This window comes from Eptatretus burgeri, chromosome 1 (genome assembly GCF_056783735.1).
Source record: "Eptatretus burgeri isolate ZD-2024b chromosome 1, Ebu_testis_v1, whole genome shotgun sequence".
NCBI classification, from domain to species: domain Eukaryota; kingdom Metazoa; phylum Chordata; class Myxini; order Myxiniformes; family Myxinidae; genus Eptatretus; species Eptatretus burgeri.
The window spans coordinates 142,164,183-142,188,099 of NC_140961.1; the positions used below are offsets into that span (position 1 = coordinate 142,164,183).

The following is a 23,917-nucleotide window of genomic DNA, read 5'->3' on the forward strand; positions in this document are numbered from 1 at the left end:
TAAACTATCATCTTGTGTTCAAAATCAAAAGCCTTGTACGATTAACGTTAATACAATTCAGAGAAAAGGAGCAGTAAGAATTGATGTTTTTCTCACAAGAGAACAGGTTAAAATCTTGAATGACACTGGCTCACTTAAAATTAAAATGACAAAACCAATGTTGAAAAATATTCAATAAGAGAGACGAGTGGAGGATTTCTCCCATTTCTAATTCCTTTATTTGCTGGTTTAAGTGCGGTTGGAGCATTGACGGGTGGTATTTCAACAGCGGTGAAAACTGCCAACGAAAGGAAGGCTCAACTCCAGGCTCAAAAGAATTGGAAACACATAACAAAGAGTTGGAGAAACAAATTAGTGGAAGTGGTGTAATTGTAGATTTTGTTGAAAAACTTGAAGGTCTGCCTGATAAAGCGAGATTGTTAGTTGGAGATATGCTTTCTTCTATAGCACAAGCAGGTGTAAAATTAACGAAAAGAGGTAATGGATTATATCTTTCTAATAAATAAATGAGCATTGATGAGTGGTTGAAAAAATTTGGAAAGAATACAACATCAAATTTACAACTTGTCAAATATTGTAAGAAATTAAAAATTCATAATGTGGTTATTTGTATGAGAGATGAATTAACAAATGTGCCGAAACATACAAAGAATATTATTATGAACTTAGAAGATAATAATGGGAACGGTTCTCATTGGGTTTGTATTTTTAATAGTCAAGACAAATATTATTTTGATAGTTTTGGTCTTCCACCACCTGTTGAAGTCATAAAATTCTTACAGAATGGTGTTTATCAAACATTTCAAGTCCAAGAATTAAATTCCAAGTGTTGTGGCCAATTATGCCTATATGTGTTATTTCAACTCAACAAAAATAAAAAATTTTATGATATTATTTTTAATCTAATATAAATGACTTATGTTGGTAAAGATGGTTCTATCTTTGGTTTATCTCAAGAACTGGATATTGATTTATCAAATTATTACACAAAGGCACAGGCTGTGAACGACATAAATATAATATAACCAAAAATATTAACATGAAAAATGCTTATAAATTAAAAAATTATCCAAGCCCGACTGACGCGAATGACTTGGTGAGATTAAGCGATTTATCACAATATATATCCTTAAATAAAACGGCTGTGTATTCCAAAGATACAGAAGTGTTGATATTATCTCCAGGTCATACAGAATTCACAGTTCGAATTAAAATAAATTTTTATAAAGAAGGGCGTATCGTTTGTATGAGAATAGAACAATGGGGGTATGATATGAATGATTTAGGGTATAATTGGTCATTTAAAATTAACCTCGAAGACCTGGAACAATTAAATCAGTCTCGTAAGGAAGAATATTATCCACTTGGTATCGAGAATGAGTTTTGTGGGGCTACGATTAGTAAACAACAAATAAAAAGAATTTAATAAGGGTAAATATAATAATGGTTTTGCCCTTGTTTATCTCATGAAAACAGAAAAACAGGATTATATATAATAAGTAAGGAAATACAAAATGATTTAACTATGGGAAGATGGGGAGGTGTTTCGTACATAATATTATTCTAACATATATTTGTACTACATAAATGACAGCAAGAAGGCTTCAATAAAATTATCATTTCTGTGTCCAAGCATACCTTCAAGAAAAGGGTATTCGGTATTTTAATAAATATGTTCTACAACATAAGAATGAGGTATTTTCAATAAAAGATTGGCATTATGCTGATGTTGATAAACCGACAACTTTAGATTTAATTAGAATGTTAAATAATGAAAAAATTATAAAGTTAAGAAAAGGTAAGGCTCTTTTAGAAATTCAAAAGAAATTTTATTGGTTTCCTGTTGTAAAAAAATTATTTTGGATACAGGAATAACAAGAAATCCTGATGAATATATGTATAATATTCTATGGGGTGTGTTTATTCAAGGATAGTAAGGGATGAGGAAGGAGTTGAAGAAGAGAGGGAAGAGGAGGAAAAGGAGAAGAGGGAGAAGAAAGAGAAGGAGGAAAAGAGAAGAGAGAGAAGGAGGAGAGGGAGAAGAGAGAGAGGGAGGAAAGAGAGAGAGAGAGAGGGAGAGAGAGAGAAGAGAGAGAGGGAGGAGAGGGAGAAGAAAGAGAAGGAGAGGGAGGAGAGGGAGAAGAAAGAGAAGGAGGAAAAAGAGAAGAGAGAGAAGGAGGAGAGGGAGGAAAGAGCGAGACAAAAATAAATATCAAAATATGGAAACCAGTGAGATTAAAAAAGATTAAGGGTATTACAGAAAATAACTCAACCCACCGAGGAGGAAAAGAAAGAATTGACAAGTCTATTTGCAATACTTTCGGCAAGACTATTGGCATCGACAAGATATGGATTTTAATTCAAGTTTTTCATTTTTTTTTTTCTTAAATAAATGGAGGAGAGAGTGAAGGCATTTCTAAGGATTCTTTATGTTTTAAAAATCAAGATTCAAATGTGCATGTTGGAAACTAAAAAGGTTTTTGCACTCTGCAGGAATTTTTCTCATAAATAAATGAGTTATTGTCTCAAATGTAAAAAGAAAACTAATACTAAAAATATTTCATATATTAAAAGTAAAAATAACAGGGTTATACAAAAAGGTATATGTTCGGTGTGTGGTTCAAAAAAAAATCAATTTATCTCCCAACACAAACTAGGAGGAGATATCCAAAAGTTTTTATCAGGAAGTAAATTTACAACTACTGGAATACCAGGGGAATTACATCTTCCAGGGTATTCTTTCTGTGGCCCAGGCACAAACTTGGATAAAAGATTAGATGAGGCAGACAATCCTAAATCCTGGAGTAAGCCTATCAATAGAGTTGATGAAGTGTGCATGAGACACGATATTGATTATGGGAATACCACAACGTTGGAAGAAAAGCATGAAGCCGATAGAGAAATGTTGTATAATTTGTCTCTGATACAAAATCCAACCTTGAGAGAAGAGAAAAAGTTGATCGGTTCATTGTGAAGAAGATGATCAGTGCTAAATTGAAACTTGGACTTGGAAATTCAAAAAACTTATAGGCTCTAATGATGCCATTAAGACTGAAGAGCAATTAGCTGATGAATTACATAAACCAATATTCACAAAGTTTCAGAGAAGGAAAGTTTATTCCAAGGAAGTAGATTATATCTGGTCTGCTGATTTGATTGAACTCAATAATGATAAGGGGTACAAGTATGCTTTAACTGCGTTATTGATTTGAGGAGTAGATATTGGGTTGTACCATTAAAAAACAAAACAGGTAATACTCTTATGTTAGCCTTCCAAAAGATATTTAATAAAAGTAAGAGAAAACCTAAAAAATTGTGGACTGATGAGGGTAGGGAGTTTTATAACAAGACATTTATGAATTTTCTAAAAATTAACAGTATTACATTATACAGTACCTTTAATGAAGGGAAGGCAGTTGTTGTTGAACGTTTTAATCGTACCTTAAAAGAGAGACTATATAAAAAATTCACACAACTCGGTTCACAACAATGGTCATCTTTTATTCAAGATATTGTGGATAAGTACAATGACACGATTCACACGTCAACAAATATGAAGCCATCAGAAACATTTACAAAATTAAAATATGAAAAAGAGATTAATGTCAGAAAACCTAAGTTCAAAGTTGGTGATATCGTAAGAATATATAGGTGGAACTCGCATTTTAGAAAAGGTTATAGGAAAAGATGGACCAACGAGTTTTTTAAAATTGTTGATGTAATAGATACACTTCCTTGGACTTATAAGATATATGATTTGGAAGGGGAAGAGATTTTAGGTTCATTTTATTCACAGGAATTACAAAAGACAAAGATAAATTGAAATTTTTGACTCCGCGGCTCCACCCACACAAGCCCGCCCACACAAGCCCCGCCCACACAAATCCCACACAAACCCCACCACACACCCCCCACAAGCTCCAATAAATTGAAATTTTGACTCCGCCCCTTTTGACTCCGCCCACACACGCCCCCTCCCACCGAAGCCCTGCCCACACAAACCCCACACAAGCTCCACACAACCTCCACACAAAAACTCCACACAAGCTCCACACACACAAACCCCACACAAGCTCCACCCATATTCATCATATTCACATAATTAGTGATTAGTTAATTAGTTCCCCACACACACAACATGTTTATTTAATTAAAAATTATCCACCCATCCACACAAGCTCCACTCATCCACCCATCCCCCCATCTCTCCACCCATCCATTTATCCACATAAGCCTCATCCACATTCACCCCTCCCACACAAGCTCCACCACATAAACCCCTGCCCATATAAACCCTGCCCACATAAACCCCTCCCACATAAGCCCTGCCTACACAAGCTCCACACAAAAACTCCACACACATAAACCCCTCCCACACAAGCTCCACCCACATAAACCCCCGCCCACACAAGCCCCACCCACACAAGCCCCACCCACACACACCCCGCCCACACAAGCCCCTCCCACACACACCCCACCCACACACGCCCCCCACCCCAGCCCCGCCCCCACCACCCCCGCCCACACAGCCCCACCCCCCTCATCCCCCTGTGCGCCCCACCTTTGACCCACCACCTCCCTCATCCCACCCCCACCCTTCCCCACACACACACATGGGGAGGGGAGGGATGGGATGAGGGGGTGATGGGTCATTGGGGAGCGCACCTACCCCCCCTCCCCCCCAACCCCCCCCGCCCCCTTTACATCTCTTTTATTCTTTTCTTGTAATTCAGAATCAAGTAATTGTAAACAAACAAATATAATTTATTAATATTGAAAATATTAAATATTCATTTGCGAGAATGTACAATCTTTCCCAGCAATCTTCTTCAGATGCCTTGTGATTTCGAAACTCAGACACCATATTCTGTTTTGAACAAAAAAATGGATAATAATTAGGTTCTATAAAGATAATTACATGGTAATATGAATAAGCCTCGTTGACCACTGAATTAACACACCAGGAGCCTGTCATCCTTTCAAGGTCAATAAAATGAATTCCAGTGTACTGACAAAACCACGTCCAAACTAATGATGCAACCAACATAAGGCGACATTCTAAAGAGAGAGTGATATTAATAATAATTCAGAAATATTTACCTCCAGAAAATCATGTGTTGTACGAGTGATATTAATAATAATTCAGAAATATTTACCTCCAGAAAATCATGTGTTGTACAAGATTGCTTCAACAGCTGATGTTGTGCGATAGTGCTGAAAAAAAAAATAAGTCAAGGGTATAGATGAAGAGACAGACAGGGAAAGCAACACACACACACACACACACACGCACACACACACACACATACACACACACATAGACACACACACACGTGCCTCACCATTGGTTTAATTCATTCGAGATCAGAGACCAGTCATTATAAATCATTGGCCTCTTCAATAAGAGCAGAGAGAGGTAGGTAGAAAGACAGACAGAGAGAGAGGCACACACACGTGTCTCACCATTGGTTTAATTCCTTCGAGATGAGAGGACGTGATAAGACTTCATGCCACTCATTGAAAATGTCTTTCAATTCTCTTCTAAAATCATTGATCTCTTCAATAAGAGTATTAATTTCATGAACCACGTCGTGATATGTGAACTCAATTTCTTCCAATGCCCTGTCAGGGAAAAAATATATATATATCAGAATTATCATGATTTAATTAATAATCATTTGCTTCATCGTTCAAAGAGAAAAGCATACACAAACTTACCAACTCTGTAGTGGGCTGTTGGCTTCATCGGAAGAAATATCGTCCATGCCTCAGTTGTAAAAATGAAATCCCGTCTGGCAGAAACTTTGTCTGGCGAACCGCTTATAAAGCAACGATGAGGAAATTGCTTAATCATTGGGTGTGGGCACAGGAAATGACAAGCTTCTTAATGATCTCATCTGGCCACCGCCCGAGTTGCAAATCGTTTTTGGACATAAACCACGCCATAAAAGTTTTGATTCAAATGTTTTCAGTTCGTGTTCTGAGATAAAATATAAACACGAGACCTTGTCTCACAGAATAGTTCCTATTTTTTCACAGCATGACAGTCCAAACCACTTCCTCATTCACACAGCACGGCCGTGTCAAAAAAACACTTCCTCATTTTCACGGCATGAACTGAAAACATTTGAAACAAAACTTTTTTTCTGGCATGGTTTATGTACAAAAATGATTTGCAACTCAGGAGGTGGTCAGATGAGATCATTAAGAGAAGTTTATCATTTCGTAATGGCACAAAAAGGGTATCTTAAAAAATATAAAGATTCAAATGTTTTGTTTTTCAATATTTTAGATGGGGATTATTGTGCAAAGAAAATTAAACTATTGAAGGAATTTGAGAATGAACAAATGTTTATAGGTTCAATGAGTGAGCTAAACAATATGCATTGGTTATTTGATAAAGAGTGTCCCGAGGCTTAGACGTTTCAGATATTTCTTTCGAATCACCTTTAACAAATCTTTATCTTGTTGTATGGGCTATTTGAATAGAGAGCCCCTAGGTTAAAAGGGGAAATAAAAAATGACCGTTTTTACAGTCATTTTTCCCTGCTGTGCAGGGGTTTGGCTTTTTCTTGAGGCAATGTTTTATGGCCGGATGCCCTTCCTGACACCAACCCTGGTCGCCTCTTACGACACACAGGGATATGGTACACCTATTCTAACCGGGGCATACACCGGGACCAGTACACTGGCACTCATTTCGCCGACCTCGGAAGGATGGCAGGCTGAGTCAACCCCCTGGTGTTAATTCAGCAGCCAACGGGGCTTGAACTCAGGACCCTGGGATCCCAAGCCGCCACCCTAACCACTAAGCCAACACCAGGCTCCAGGTTAAAAGGGGAGACAAATAAATATACCTTGGGCTAAAAAGGGGATTTATTTTTTCAGGGAAAAAAAAAGAAAAATTTCATGGCTGAAAATCCCCCATTCATTTACATGGGGAAAAGTGAGCCAGAACCAGTATTCTTTCCCTACTATGATGTCTGAGATAAACTTTGAACCAATAATAAGAACAATATTCCAATGAAGGTTAGATGTGGGAGGGGCAGGGTTGCTTCTCTTCGAGGACTCGATGCATCATCCCCCATTAAGTGTGTGCAACCTCTTTGTGGCCTGCTTTGCCTAATGGCATGGGACTTGTGCCGTCTGTGTGCACGTTGGGAATGTGACAAGGGACAAAGCGAACGATGCTTTTCACAGACGTTCCCGTGGTGGTGTCCATATTTGGGACCCCCTCCTTCTCCCCTACCTCCTCCTATTTTAATAGGAAAGCTAGAACCACCCGCCTCCACACAGATGTTACAAGTTTGGAGGGCAGACAATGGCGGGCCAGGGGGCCTATAGAGGTGGGAGAAGGGAATGTCGTTGGCACTGCATCACCACTGAACCATGCTTTTTTGTGCTGGCTCCTCCAGCCGTGGGAAGGGAGCTGCAGAGAGTGGACATGAGGGCTGCTGTGCACCACGAACACTGAAATAGGAGGGCTGAGAGGGAGATGACATACATACATACATACATACATATAATACATACATTGATCAAAAGTATTCTTTAATCACTTTCCTATATAACAGGGAAAGATGTACAAACCACATTTATATCGACGTTTATGGATACTGTTCTCATGATATGCCCCTTTAGACTCGACAGCATGAGTCAAGGGTGTTAAAGAAGTTCTCAGAACGTGATATTTTACTTTAATTGTCCAAGAAATGCCACTTTCTTTTCATGTTAATAAATAAATAATTCCGACTTTCCTAACTTCGAAGCGCATTTGGAACTTTAATGCAGGAGTAGCCATTGGGCCCATCAGACAAACCTGTGCAAATGTTACCAACCTATGGTTGTTTCTCCGTTCTCTGTCCTTTTAAATGCTGAGATTTAAGCAAGGAAGCAGTACGTACCATTTGTAAAAGTCTTTGATCATCATGACTTGGCCAGGATTCGGACCACAAACCTCCCAGGCACAGGATCCGACACTCTTAACCATGACGTCACCAAGTCACGTTGACAACAATCTTTCAGTCAAAGTGACTTTAATTGTTAAATTAAATTTTCAATATTTAATTATCAAGAAACGTTTTATTTTCTTGAATAAAAATATGTGAATAAATATTAAAAGAAAATAAAACGTTTCTTGATAATTTGATATTTACTTGAAGATTAAAACGAAACACAACAGAGACATGAGAGAGGGAAGGTAAATAGATGAGGGAGGGAAGGTAAAGAGATGAGGGAGGGAAGGTAAAGAGATGAGGGAGGGAAGGTAAAGAGATTAGGGAGGGAAGGTAAAGAGATGAGAGATGGAAGGTAAAGAGATGAGAGAGGGAAGGTAAAGAGATGAGAGAGGGAAGGTAAAGAGATGAGAGAGAGAGAAGGTAAAGAGATGAGAGAGGGAGGTAAAGAGATGAGGGAGGGAAGGTAAAGAGATGAGGGAGGGAAGGTAAAGAGAAGAGAGAGGGAAGGTAAAGAGATGAAGGAGGGAAAGTAAAGAAATGAGGGAGGGAAAGTAAAGAGATGAGGGAGGGAAGGTAAAGAGATGAGGGAGGGAAGGTAAAGAGATGAAGGAGGGAAGGTAAACAGATGAGAGAGAGAAGGTAAAGAGATGAGGGAGGGAAGGTAAAGAGATGAGGGGGGAAGGTAAAGAGATGAGAGATGGAAGGTAAAGAGATGAGGGAGGGAAGGTAAAGAGATGAAGGAGGGAAGGTAAAGAGATGAGAGAGAGAAGGTAAAGAGATGAGAGAGGGAAGGTAAAGAGATGAGAGAGAGAAGGTAAAGAGATGAGAGAGGGAAGGTAAAGAGATGAGGGAGGGAAGGTAAAGAGATGAGGGGAAGGTAAAGAGATGAGAGATGGAAGGTAAAGAGATGAGGGAGGGAAGGTAAAGAGATGAAGGAGGGAAGGTAAAGAGATGAGAGAGAGAAGGTAAAGAGATGAGAGAGGGAAGGTAAAGAGATGAGAGAGAGAAGGTAAAGAGATGAGAGAGGGAAGGGAAAGAGATGAGAGGGAAGGTAAAGAGATGAGGGAGGGAAGGTGAAGAGATGAGGGAGGGAAGGTAAAGAGATGAGAGAGGGAAGATAAAGAGATGAAGGAGGGAAGGTAAAGAGATGAGGGAGGGAAGGTAAAGAGATGAAGGAGGGAAGGTAAAGAGATGAGAGAGAGAAGGTAAAGAGATGAGAGAGGGAAGGTAAAGAGATGAGGGGGAAGAGGTCAAGAGATGAGGGAGGGAAGGTAAAGAGATAAGGAAGGGAAGGTAAAGTGATGAGAGAGGGAAGGTAAAGAGATGAGGGATGGAAGGTAAAGAGATGAAGGAGGGAAGGTAAAGAAATGAGGGAGGGAAGGTAAAGAGATGAAGGAGGGAAGGTAAAGAGATGAGGAAGGGAAGGTAAAGAAATGAGGGAGGGAAGGTAAAGAGATGAGGGAGGGAAGGTAAAGAGATGAGAGAGGGAAGGTAAAGAGATGAGGGAGGGAAGGTAAAGAGATGAGGAAGGAGAGGTAAAGAGATGAGGGAGGGAAGGTAAAGAGATGAGGGAGGGAAGGTAAAGAGATGAGAGAGGGAAGCTAAAGAGATGAGGGAGGAGAGGTCAAGAGATGAGAGAGAGAAGGTAAAGAGATGAGGGGGGAAGGTAAAGAGATGAGAGATGGAAGGTAAAGAGATGAGGGAGGGAAGGTAAAGGGATGAGGAAGGGAAGGTAAAGAGATGAGGGAGGGAAGGTAAAGAGATGAGGGAGGGAAGGTAAAGAGATGAGAGATGGAAGGTAAAGAGATGAGGGAGGGAAGGTAAAGAGATGAGAGAGGGAAGGGAAAGAGATGAGAGGGAAGGTAAAGAGATGAGGGAGGGAAGGTGAAGAGATGAGGGAGGGAAGGTAAAGAGATGAGAGAGGGAAGGTAAAGAGATGAAGGAGGGAAGGTAAAGAGATGAGGGAGGGAAGGTAAAGAGATGAGAGAGGGAAGGGAAAGAGATGAGAGGGAAGGTAAAGAGATGAGGGAGGGAAGGTGAAGAGATGAGGGAGGGAAGGTAAAGAGATGAGAGAGGGAAGGTAAAGAGATGAAGGAGGGAAGGTAAAGAGATGAGGGAGGGAAGGTAAAGAGATGAAGGAGGGAAGGTAAAGAGATGAGAGAGAGAAGGTAAAGAGATAAGAGAGGGAAGGTAAAGAGATGAGGGAGGAGAGGTCAAGAGATGAGGGAGGGAAGGTAAAGAGATAAGGGAGGGAAGGTAAAGTGATGAGAGAGGGAAGGTAAAGAGATGAGGGATGGAAGGTAAAGAGATGAAGGAGGGAAGGTAAAGAAATGAGGGAGGGAAGGTAAAGAGATGAAGGAGGGAAGGTAAAGAGATGAGGGAGGGAAGGTAAAGAAATGAGGGAGGGAAGGTAAAGAGATGAAGGAGGGAAGGTAAACAGATGAGAGAGAGAAGGTAAAGAGATGAGGGGGGAAGGTAAAGAGATGAGAGATGGAAGGTAAAGAGATGAGGGAGGGAAGGTAAAGAGATGAAGGAGGGAAGGTAAAGAGATGAGAGAGAGAAGGTAAAGAGATGAGAGAGGGAAGGTAAAGAGATGAGAGAGAGAAGGTAAAGAGATGAGAGAGGGAAGGTAAAGAGATGAGGGAGGGAAGGTAAAGAGATGAGGGGGGAAGGTAAAGAGATGAGAGATGGAAGGTAAAGAGATGAGGGAGGGAAGGTAAAGAGATGAAGGAGGGAAGGTAAAGAGATGAGAGAGAGAAGGTAAAGAGATGAGAGAGGGAAGGTAAAGAGATGAGAGAGAGAAGGTAAAGAGATGAGAGAGGGAAGGGAAAGAGATGAGAGGGAAGGTAAAGAGATGAGGGAGGGAAGGTGAAGAGATGAGGGAGGGAAGGTAAAGAGATGAGAGAGGGAAGATAAAGAGATGAAGGAGGGAAGGTAAAGAGATGAGGGAGGGAAGGTAAAGAGATGAAGGAGGGAAGGTAAAGAGATGAGAGAGAGAAGGTAAAGAGATGAGAGAGGGAAGGTAAAGAGATGAGGGGGAAGAGGTCAAGAGATGAGGGAGGGAAGGTAAAGAGATAAGGGAGGGAAGGTAAAGTGATGAGAGAGGGAAGGTAAAGAGATGAGGGATGGAAGGTAAAGAGATGAAGGAGGGAAGGTAAAGAAATGAGGGAGGGAAGGTAAAGAGATGAAGGAGGGAAGGTAAAGAGATGAGGAAGGGAAGGTAAAGAAATGAGGGAGGGAAGGTAAAGAGATGAGGGAGGGAAGGTAAAGAGATGAGAGAGGGAAGGTAAAGAGATGAGGGAGGGAAGGTAAAGAGATGAGGAAGGAGAGGTAAAGAGATGAGGGAGGGAAGGTAAAGAGATGAGGGAGGGAAGGTAAAGAGATGAGAGAGGGAAGCTAAAGAGATGAGGGAGGAGAGGTCAAGAGATGAGAGAGAGAAGGTAAAGAGATGAGGGGGGGGAAGGTAAAGAGATGAGAGATGGAAGGTAAAGAGATGAGGGAGGGAAGGTAAAGAGATGAGGAAGGGAAGGTAAAGAGATGAGGGAGGGAAGGTAAAGAGATGAGGGAGGGAAGGTAAAGAGATGAGAGATGGAAGGTAAAGAGATGAGGGAGGGAAGGTAAAGAGATGAGAGAGGGAAGGGAAAGAGATGAGAGGGAAGGTAAAGAGATGAGGGAGGGAAGGTGAAGAGATGAGGGAGGGAAGGGAAAGAGATGAGAGAGGGAAGGTAAAGAGATGAAGGAGGGAAGGTAAAGAGATGAGGGAGGGATGGGAAAGAGATGAGAGAGGGAAGGGAAAGAGATGAGAGGGAAGGTAAAGAGATGAGGGAGGGAAGGTGAAGAGATGAGGGAGGGAAGGTAAAGAGATGAGAGAGGGAAGGTAAAGAGATGAAGGAGGGAAGGTAAAGAGATGAGGGAGGGAAGGTAAAGAGATGAAGGAGGGAAGGTAAAGAGATGAGAGAGAGAAGGTAAAGAGATAAGAGAGGGAAGGTAAAGAGATGAGGGAGGAGAGGTCAAGAGATGAGGGAGGGAAGGTAAAGAGATAAGGGAGGGAAGGTAAAGTGATGAGAGAGGGAAGGTAAAGAGATGAGGGATGGAAGGTAAAGAGATGAAGGAGGGAAGGTAAAGAAATGAGGGAGGGAAGGTAAAGAGATGAAGGAGGGAAGGTAAAGAGATGAGGGAGGGAAGGTAAAGAAATGAGGGAGGGAAGGTAAAGAGATGAGGGAGGGAAGGTAAAGAGATGAGAGAGGGAAGGTAAAGAGATGAGGGAGGGAAGGTAAAGAGATGACGAAGCAGAGGCAAAGAGATGAGGGAGGGAAGGTAAAGAGATGAGGGAGGGAAGGTAAAGAGATGAGAGAGGGAAGCTAAAGAGATGAGGGAGGAGAGGTCAAGAGATGAGGGAGGGAAGGTAAAGAGATGAGGGAGGGAAGCTAAAGAGATGAAGGAGGGGAGGTAAAGAAATGAGGGAGGGAAGGTAAAGAGATGAGGGAGGAGAGGTAAAGAGATGAGGGAGGGGAGGTAAAGAGATGAGGGAGAGGAGGTAAAGTGATGAGGGGAGGGGAAGGAGAGGGAGAGAGAGAGAACGAAGGGGAACAAGGATGAGGTTGGGCTGGGGTGGGGAGAACAACGTCTCACAAAACATTGCCATACATTCTGGGAGTGGTTTGGGGGGCGTGAGGGCAAGGAGGATGGGGGAAAGAGTAGGGAGGAAGTGGGGAGTGGGTTTGGTTGGAGGTGAGTATGAGGGGATGGGGTTCTGGACTTGCATTTGTTTGGGGGACTTGTGGAGAAGTGGGGGAGGGGTAGTACGGGATTGAACAAAGTGGGGTGCATTAAAACTGTATGTTAATACAGAGCGCGGAGACCACCCAGAGATGTCCATAGGGGGTGCAGAGGAGAGAGTATCTGTGAGGGGGTAAGCGTGAGGGAAAGGGAATGCAGCATAAGGGGAAGGAAATGGTGGGCAATGCGAGGGGAGGGGAAGGGAAGGCAGCATGAGGGAAGGGAAGGGTCATAAAACACGCCCAAACAGCAGCATTTTCTTTTTAAAAGCCGGGTTCTATGTAGAACCGGGCAGGAGAATTTAAACCCCATGCGATCGACCTGGCGAAGGCCTGGTGCGTACATGCTCACCCATGCAGTGACATTTGCACCCCACCTGTCGGCTCATTCTGAATCTGATTCATACATGCTACAATCCCCATTAACAGGGGGGACTTGCATAAAATTCCGCCATATTTTCATACGTAATAAATAAATGTCCCCATATTGTACATTAATATGAATAATACCGCATTTTAAGACGCTAAGCACCGATTTCTTGTGGTCCTGTGGACCAATAATAATGTTATTTCTTGAATCGCCTTCAATGACTGTTGTACACACCAAATGGAGATCGGCAGTTCCATTTGCTCTCCCGGCCTTGACTTGATCTGGGAAATCAATTTCCCGGTCAAAGATCCACAAAAACCTCCCCATGTATCCGACATGGTGTGAGGACATGGATGGCTTTAACATAGACCACCTTCTGCTGCGTAAATGGTCAGCCATCATTCACTTTTGCTCGTTGGCGAAACACCAAATCTCAGCCGCTTAGTCTTGGTCCCGTTCCCTGATGAGTCGAATCTTGCTTCAACACGAATATTGTCCTGCAGTGGCCACAGGTAGTGCTGCATCGTGGAGAATGCAGTCGTCCAAAATGACGAGGTAAAGCTTCTTGTTGTCCTGTCTGCATTCACATGGAAGTAATCAGTCGATGGTATGAGATCTTTGTTACAACGGTGGGCCTTCGATGACGGAAAAACGGTGTTATGGATGCTAATTGATCAAAAATATAGGACATCTATTTAGTACGTATGCAAGTAGTACGGTGCAATTTTGACAGTGCTCTCCACCTTGCATACCCACACCACACCTGCCCTTTCCCTTCTCTGATCCCTCTCCTCCAAAACCAACTCACTTTGGTTTGCATGTAATCGCTTCTAGTAGCAACAACAAAAAGAGGGGCAATACCACAAGACGCTCACCTGGTAGAATAATGATACTGAGGAGGAAGTCATCGTTGGACAGAATTAACAAAATGTACCAATGAACCAAAGTTATGGCCCCAATTTTTTTTTTATGCCATGAACAAACTTTAGTACATCCCAGGCGATGAAGCTTGTGGTCAAGTTTCATCGGGCTCCCATTCATGCGCCGTGCCTCGGCTGATGACATGATTTCCAAACAGCCGATGGAGCAAATCGATGGTTTCGCTTGCAGTGTGTCGTGGGGCACCGTCCTGCATGAACCAGTCAAGTTTGAGTCGGTTTGGAAACAGTAGTTGAGCGAGATCAGCATGGAATCGGTGTAAGAACTCATAGTATCTCTCGCCGTTGACTGTCACCATCTTACCATTGGCGTCCTCAAACCAATATGGTCCCACCATACCCATCTGGCATTCAATACACAGAAGCTAGTGGACTTGGGGCCCTTGAGAGACATCTCAGACACCTCTGCAGGAGACTCAGCACCCCCAGAAGATGTTGGTGTGATTGGTGATAGCCCCATTCAAATGGAAGTGTGCTTCATCACTGAACCACAGGGAGTTGAACCAATTTTGGGGGGACTTTCCTTTCGGTCACTGATCCAATCACACATTGTTACTCGGCTTGCCATGTCATTCAGAGTTAGTTTATGCCTTACAGATATGATGCAGGGGTAGAGCTTCAGTTCAGAAGTGATGAGGCTGAGATCGCCAGTTCTCGGCAATCATATATATATATATATATATATATATATATATATATATATATATATATATATATATATATATATATATATATATATATATATATATATATATATATATATACAGTATATATTGTGATGCGAAAACAGAGAGGTGTAGTTCCATGCCATTAAGCAAACTCATGATATTGTTCCATAAATGTGCTCACCCTTTTTGTGTGCTATCAAATAAAAACCAAAAGATCCTGGCATGTGGATAAAAAAAAAGAAGAAACCAGTGAAAGGTACAAATACATGTGCAGCAATAACTGTGACAACAAAAGGACAGCTGCAATGATGGAGCAGTTTTCCAATGGTTCGGATTCAGGGAGGAAATGAGTCACGGGCTCCTCAAGCGAAGAGGTGGGAGTAAAGTGGTGGGCAGTTGCACACAACTTGTCTCTGGAACATCACGACACATGCCGCTTCACCGCCCAGACACCATACACCCAGCACACGTGCCGATCGGTTCATACCAGGAGGCACATTTTGCTTCCCTAATTGAAGTTTTGAAGTTTTATCTCTTTGTGCAGTTTTATGATTTTACTCGGTTTATAAGGCTTGTGGCACCAACCTGAATGTTGAGAAATAACTTTCCAATGGTGTTATTAATAATAGTGGTGATACCCCAGGGCGCTCACCTGGTCGCGGTTGTATAAGATAACCAGGGAACCTCCGGTAGGCATGGATGACCCACAAAATATGTAACGGAGAAGAAAGTAAATACCTATTTTGCCAAGTTTTTATTTTTTTTAATACCAAGAACAAACTTTGGTACACCACTTGGGTGATGAAGGTTGTGGTGAAGTTTCATTAGAACTGTGCGTGTAGTTTCTGAGAAGAAAGGAAAGGAAATACCTATTTTGGGGAGTAACACCCCATAGACCCCATTAGGGCCTAAATGTTATAAAATATATATATTTTTTTTTAATGGCATGAGCAAATTTTTAAGCATAATGGGTGATGAAGGTTGTGGTCAAGTTTGATCGCTAACGGGTGACCTTGCTTTGTTCATAACGCCCAACACCACATAGATTTAATCAACAACTCCCCAAAAATGACATATGATCCCTGATTCTTTGGAAATATTCGAATTCCAACTCCCAAGAGTGAAACAAACTTTGCAACCTTGGGATTCAAAAGAGGAGGCTGTTTGGTGGAGTGATTAAAGATCCCACCCCAATCCGCCAAATCCCCCTCAATATCAACTGAAGAAGACCATCGCCATCTAATCATCTAAAATGGACTGCCTTATGGTTTGCAGATGAAGGATCCAAAATGTTTGTGACTGAATGGCAAAAGCACCTTCCAAACAACTAATTCGGTATCCACACCATGTGATTGTTATCAAGGAGAGATACTTTAAAAGACTTGGTTACAAAGTCTTATGCTCCACACTCTTATCTGGAGTGAAACATCTCAGAGCAAGCCATCAGTTTCAAGTCCATTAGAAACGCTGCACCACCTGCTTCCAAGTGTCTGTCGATGTCAGAGATTTCTCAGAGTGCAATAATTGTTTTGTTAAAAAAAAAAAAAAATAATAATAATAAATATATATATATATATATATATATATATATATATATATATATATATATATATATATATATATATATATATAAACAAGGACTGGTAGGGTAGTTTAGGGGTAGGCACGTTCGCTTCTGAGCTGTCTTGCTTGGGTTTTGCACCCCGACCCAGCATTAAACTTGGCCAGGGTGCAAACCCAAGTTATTTTCTACCCCTGTTAAACACTCCCCCCCCCTTTTACACCCTCAAATTTCTTGTTTTTTTTCTTTCTGAGAGTTTGCTCCTGTATGCATCTTCACTGCCCCTCATTCTTACCCGCATCCCTTGTTGGTGGTCCCGAGACTACCGTTATTCTCAGGTTTTTGGTCTGTCTGTATGTATGTAATGGACAGCTCTGGAGGCCAGAGGAGTCAACCGATTTGATGAAACTTGACTGGTAGGTTCATACCAGGATGTAGTTCTATGCTTTTGATCACTGTTGCTATGGACACCACTGTTGCCTAGCAACGGGACTTTGAAATTTTTGAAAAAAACCTAAAAATATTTATATCTATATTTTTTTCGAAAATCAAAAATTGGCTTCTGCACTTTTATGCGCACTATAATCAACCTCTTTGTCCAAAAATTTCAGCGCGATCCGTCAAAAACTGTATGACTAGTATGCAATTATGTAGCGACCACCAATGTCACCTACCGGCTTGTTTGTCTGTCTCCGACTTTTTTGTCATCCACCCCACCCCCCACACTCTCTTTCTACTGTTCCTTTTGCTCTCTTGTGTCCTCATCTGTTCTGTGTTATTGCTCTTAAATGAGCCTTGACTTTGTATTCAAAAACAAACTGTTATCCTCGGTATTTCTCAGATGGGGTACGACATCAATGTGGGTGCCGTCCCTCGGATGGATGTTAAACTGGACTTCCCTTAAAAAACTCCGCGCTATCCTTTTGCAAAGACTCGGCACGATACATTTCTGGCAACCTGGCTACGTTCCAAGTTCTTGAACACTCAGTCGAGTATCCTCCAGAGTGACGACCCACCGAGGATTGTTACCCCTTGCCAGGAAACTGCTTTGGCAGAAGTGACGCTCTGTATAAAGAATGGGGAGTAATAATCATACCATGCTATATATATAAATCGACAAATGTTTATCTGTCTGTTTGTTTGTTTAACTTCTACGCATTCCTCAACCGCCAGATGGAATGAGTTGAAAACTGGTGATTCAGGTGGTACTCAAGGTGTGCATGAGAAGGTTATAGACAACACAACAACAAAAAAAGAGCCATACCCACCGGGGTTCAGGGTGGGGAGAACAAGCAAATTCTTTTTACCAGACTGGTTTACAGCCAACATGAGATTCCTAAACTGTCCCAATGTCCAAAGCAATGTTTATTTTTTTTTCTGAAATAAGTGAATAAAACCACAATTTGAGAAGAAACAAAGAGAGTTATTGTATTGACTCTTCTCACTTCCATTTTGATAGGTCCCACAGCTGTTCAGGTTGGAGTGTTGCTGTCTGGGTCAAATCTTCCATTACTCACTGTCCTTTGTCCACACAAGCCCCTCTTCACGCTCTGAGTATGTCTGCCTATGTACAGCCACTAACTAATGCTTGTCCGTGTGGTTTGTTGACGTCTCTATATCAACATTTATTTCTTTAAACATGGAGCACTCTGTGGAGCGCATCCCTCCGCCAGGCTGAACAGTTTATGTTTTGTATCCCACCTATAGGCCGGATCTGGATCTCGACCTTAACGAAAATGGGATCGGTTCTTGTTCTTGTCATCTACTGAACTCATCCACCTCGTTTCATCCGAACCCGTCTGCAGCATTTTGAAATATCGTGTAAAACATCGTTTTTGGACCCCCCCCCCTCTCTCAATGGTGAAGAATCACTTCGTCTTTGTCACACACCCAAACTGTCCACAAAATTTCATCCGAATCCATCCGTTACGTTTTACTATATCCTGCTCACAGACAGACAATGGTGAAAACATAACCTCCGCCCACCTTTGGTGGTGGAGGTAATAAAACCCCAATTCTCTGGATGAAAACCATAGACATAAAAAAAGTGGGGGAATTATCATAGTGTAAAAGAAAATCCACACACCTGGAAGTGGGAACTTATGAGAACTAAACCGGCGGACAGAACAAGTTGAAAACTTGTGGTTGTGCTTATGGTGTCCATGGGGGAAGTTTTAGTGGGGTAAAAAAAACCCCATAGTCTGGGCGTTCAAGGGAGGGGAAAGACTCTGATGCTCCCTTCCACAATCTCACTATGTCTCTGCAAAAGGGATGTCTGGAAAAAAAACCCCACATCTACTTTCTCAATAATCCTCTTGAAGAAGTCCTTTCATTCTAGCTTCTGGGTCCCACTATCTGCCATCATCTTTCCTGGGAAAGCCACATTTCCAAGCTGGCCTCCAAAGCCAATCATCGATTTGCATTTGGGCAAAGTCCTTCCTTGGCACACGTGAGCTCCTAACCACGTACAAAGCTTTCATCCACAGCCTGATGGAGTACGACTCTCTGCTCTGGGCTGGTGCTCCCAACTCTTACCTTTCTCGGCCTCACACTGTGGAAACCAAGGCATTTAGGATAATTGGTATCATCCACGATGAGGCTGAGTCTTTGGGTTTCTCACTCTCTCACCGCAAGTAGGTCGGTGGTCTTTCTATCTTCTCCCGTCTCCTCGACAGTCTTGCACTCCCCCCCCCCCCAGCTGTCTGCTATCTATCCCATCCATATTTCCGTAGGGCGCTCATGGTCCGCCAACAACCCCCTTCTGGTAAAACTACCAAAATCAAGAATCACTGCTCACCTTCACTCTTTCATACCTCTTTTTTCCCCCTTTTGGAACAAACTCCTCCACTCTCTTAAATCCCACTCTTCCCTCCAGGTCTTCAAAACAGCCGTTCACCACCACTACCTCTTATCTTCCCCCATCCAAAACCATGATCTTTTTGACCCCCATTAATCCACCCAAATCTCACCTTCTTCAAATTCCCTCCTTTTCTTCCTGAGTCCCTCTCGTGTCCATCTTGTATACCCTGTGTACTCCGTCCCATCCCTCTCCCTTCTTCAGATCTCTTTATGTGTCTATTCCCCACCCCTCTTGTCTCCTGTTCCCCTTGTTATATGTTATGTATGTTAGCTCTTATATGAGCCTTGACATATATATGTATATATAAATTACATATCTATCATGTAGCACCGCTCCAGCTGGAAGTGGTTATTGTCTAAAGCATGAATTATTGAATGTGTTTGTTATGTGTAGTACATTATGTTTTCCTGGTAGGATCGTGCCGAGGTAGCACACTTATGTTTGAGCTGTCCAGCCTGGGTTTGATTCCCCACCCAACTGTATCACATCAGATTGATGTTTTGCAGGTAAGGCGCTGCATCGCAAAGTGTCATCCCTCCGACCGATGTTAAGCCGGGTCTCCCATCTGCTAACATGAGTTGGTGGACATTGAAGATGAAGGTGTTTTTCATGAAGAGTATGTGAGTTATCGACGCCATCCTGGAACAAATTAAAATTTTCTCTCCAAATCACTTTTAGTTGAATATCAGGCCTGGTCTGCTAGTTTGTGAAAGAATTGGGTCAAAAAAACCCAAAATTCCATCATTGAATCGCTGCGAAAGAACATGCACTCACAAGGGAACATGCAAAGAATCATGCCAACAATTTATAGTCAGATCATGTTCCCATCGGGAGTCGTGCTTCGGTCAGACAATCTGGAGACAAGCACTGCCACGGAATTCTCCTGTGAGTCCAAGTTAAAAAAAAAAAAAAAAATCTCTGCAAGTGGACAGTTTGAGTTGAGAACACTCACTGTCCATTCTTTGGAATTTCAAAAAGTATAAAGTTCAACAAGCTTGGTATTGATTCTGGAAGCTTTCTAAGTGTGCTATTGTTTTCAAACCGTGAGGAATATATACTCACATGAATTGAGAGCTAGCTGAAAGCAACACACGTACAATGGTTTGTGTTTTCATGATAGCATTTTAACTCTTTCATGTCAAGTATCACTACAGTGTGCATGTGGTTTGCATTTCCTGTGGCTGTGGTTGCTTTGATGTTATCTCTGTGTGGCATTCCAAAGCAACGCAAGAACATCCCCTTTAAGATGCTGTACTCATCTGGATGGCATTTAATTGATACATGTTTGAGACTCGTTGTTGGATGGCCTTGTTTTTGTAGTTATTGCTTCATTTTTTTATTCACTTATTTGTTTTAAACATCTTAAAATGATACTACAAATAAGGATGTATCATGATAACCCGAGTTTTTTTTTCTTGTATTGGATTAGTCAGACAGTGCTGTATTCCGAGATTGAGATGTATGGAGATATTCGACAACATGACCTCAACTCTGTATTTAATCCACTGCTACAGAAGACGAGTGGAGGACCACGTCAACCGACAACTGCACAACTGCAGCAGGACGTGTGTGGTGGACTAAATCAGATGATTGTATGATCCCATTAGAAGAAAATTGAAGGATCCCTTCGGGAGATTAATCGAAGAACCCCATCAGTAGATTATCGGAGGACCCCATCAGTAGATTATTATGAGAGGACCCCATCAAGAGATGATCGGAGGACTCCATTGGGAGATGATCGGAGGACCCCATCAAGAGATGATCGGAGGACCCCATTGGGAGATTATTGGAGGACCCCATCGGGAGATGATCAGAGGACCCCATTTGAAGATTATCGGAGGACCCCATTGGGAGATTATCGGAGGACCCCGTTGGGAGATGATCGGAGGACCCCATTGGGAGATTATCAGAGGACCCCATCGGGAGATGAACGGAGGACCCCATTGGGAGATGATCGGAGGACCCCATTGGGAGATTATCAGAGGACCCCATCGGGAGATGATCGGAGGACCCTATTGGGAGATGATCGGAGGACCCATTGGGAGATTATCAGAGGACCCCATCGGGAGATGATCGGAGGACCCCATTGGGAGATTATCGGAGGAACCCATCGGGAGATGATCGGAGGCCCCATTGGGAGATTATCAGAAGACCCCATCGGGAGATGATCGGAGGATCCCATTGGGAGATGATCGGAGGACCCCATTGGGAGATTATCAGAGGACCCCATCGGGAGATGATCGGAGGACCCCATTGGGAGATTATCAGAGGACCCCATTGGGAGATGATCGGAGGACCCCATTGGGAGATGATCGGATGACCCCATTGGGAGATGATCGGAGGACCCCATTGGGCGATGATCGGAGGACCCCATCAAGAGATGATCGGAGGACCCCATCGGGAGATTTATGTTTCATTTTTTGTATGCATGATCAAGGTCCGTGGAAGAGCTAAAGCAGAATGTAAGGGAACAAAATGGAAAAGGGGAAGCACTAACAGCAGAGTAGAGTGGAAGTGAGAGTGACATCAAGGGAAAGGGGAGAAGGACATGGGGGTGAACAAGCTGAGATGAGAGAAGGATTGCATCAGCAGATGAGTGGAAGAATTGTTCAAGGCAGATTTATTTTTTTTATCATTCTACGTGAAGACCCCACGGGGTCTAAACTCCACTCGCGGTCTCTCTTTTCTTGTGTACAGTTCGTTTGAACATCTATTTCTCCATTATTCGTCAACAGAATTCGATGAAAATTGACAGGCATATACTAGACACATATGTGCAGGCATCAACTGAGCCCAAAGTGCGATTGTGGCCCTTTGGGCTGAGGAAAGGGCAATTTGGGCCCATTTTCTTAAAATTATTATTAAAAAAAATAATAATTAAATGCGCTGGGCGATGCCCAACGCAAAATTATGTAGCAAATGATGATATGAAACTAGCCTCACTCTTGTGAGATGTTCTGGTTTCTTTTTTCTGATGCGATGAAAATCTTACCAAATTTCAAAACTATCCGTCGTCCGTGCTGTCGCTCACCCGAGAGTTGGACGAATGAACTGCCACGGGGGATGTTCGCAATTCGAACTTGTTTTTAAATAAAGTAGTTTTGAACGATGTGGTCTCACACTGCACATTATACATAACTAAAAGTGCTCTAATTTGTTTGAAGCTGGAAATGACTTCATCTCCTGAAGTTTCTGTAAGACAACCTCTATACTCCAGAGTAGATACATGCCACTGAAGTAAGATGTGAAGCTTAAAGTATTGACTCATTATGCAAACTACCAACGAACGTATGTGAAGTGTGACAGAAGGATCAAACTACAGTGGTACACTGTGACACTGTGACCCACTTTCATTATATTTTCTTCCAAGCCAAATCGAGTCCTCGCACAACCTTCCAGTCTCAGAGCACCACCAGGGGCCATTGACTGTCAACATCAGAAGAATTGGTCACAATTTATCAAGAACCATGATTTTTATCAATCAGTTTTGTCCCTTATGCAAAAACAATAAACAAATTATTGAAAGAACTGTAAATAGTTTGAAACTCGTGGAGGATTTTGAAAAACATGGGGTGGAAGGATAACATACTAGTGGGGCAACTTAGCTAAATATAGCATACCAATTGTGCATTTTGTGAGGAAAGCACCACATTTGGAACACGAGTAGCCTATCATATTATGAACAGATTTGGATATTGGGCCATCTCAAAATTTTTGATGGCAGTGGAAAAATGGCTGCCACGGCAATCAGTGGCTGAATTTGAGATGGCCCATTATCCAAACCTGTTCATAATATGATAGGCTACTAGTGTTCCAAATTTGATGCTTTCCTCACAAAATGCACAATTGTTATGCTAAGTTGCCCCACTATACCATCCAACTGGAGAGTTCATAGAACACTGCACCCCATAATGTTCAAGTATATACTTCAACTTAAATAAAATAACGATTTTAAAGATCATTGAAAAATATTCTGGAAGTCTAGCGCTGTTGAAGCAGTCTCATACATCACCCTTATTCATTAGCTTATTTAACATGTCCAAGTACTGCTTGATTCCCAATGTTGTTTGACCGACGGACAGGCAGAAACAGTAAAACAAGTGAAAAAGACATAAAATATCAGGTAGCCCCTGATATTTTCGTAAATTTTTAGTAAATTTTTAGTAAATTGTTATCTCACTCCTCTCTACCCACATGTGGTCAGGATGAATTTAGAGGCAAAATTCTGTTAAACTTCGGATTTGTTTTCTGATCCATGTTCTAATTCGTGTTCAAAATATAATATTCAATTTAAATTAATTTGTTCCTCGATCATAAACTGACGTTTACAGACAGACAGATGGACAGACGGACGGATGGACATGAACCAATTGCTTAACCCCGCGTTTTGCTTCATGTGCATGAAGCAATTAAACATTGCTGGTGCATGGCGGGGGGGGTGGGGGAGGCAGGCTGATGTGGGACAGAAACAAAATGTTGTTTCGACAGTATTTAAAGCAGGTTGTCTTCTTTCGTATGCAGCGCAAGACTGCAGGAGAGCATCATTGGCTGAGTAGGTTCTGTGCTGCTCATGCAGTGCCCTCTGAAGGTTAGGGCACGAATTTGGAATTTGTTCAGGGTGCTAGCGATACCTCACCTGCTCTTTGCGAAGGACACTGTGAGATCTTTAACATCCACCAGGTAGGTGGATCACATTGATAAATCCGGCAGACGGGACGCCCAGTTTAACGTCCATCCGAGGGACGTTGATGAATCACCCTGCCTGTGAAACACCAGGATGACAG

The 23,917-nt window shown here is 42.2% G+C and overlaps 1 long non-coding RNA gene across 2 annotated transcripts; it reads right to left on the reverse strand.

Moving 5' to 3' along the window:
- Positions 1 to 4,728: 4,728 nt before the first annotated feature.
- Positions 4,729 to 6,038, reverse strand: LOC147035648 (uncharacterized). Of its 2 annotated transcripts, XR_015062321.1 has the most exons (4): positions 5,719 to 6,038; positions 5,464 to 5,622; positions 5,157 to 5,214; positions 4,729 to 4,867 (listed from the first exon to the last, which is right to left on the reverse strand). It is a non-coding gene; the product is annotated as an uncharacterized LOC147035648 (long non-coding RNA). The 2 variants fall into 2 exon arrangements; XR_015062317.1 differs by having other exon boundaries at positions 5,464 to 6,038.
- Positions 6,039 to 23,917: the final 17,879 nt, after the last annotated feature.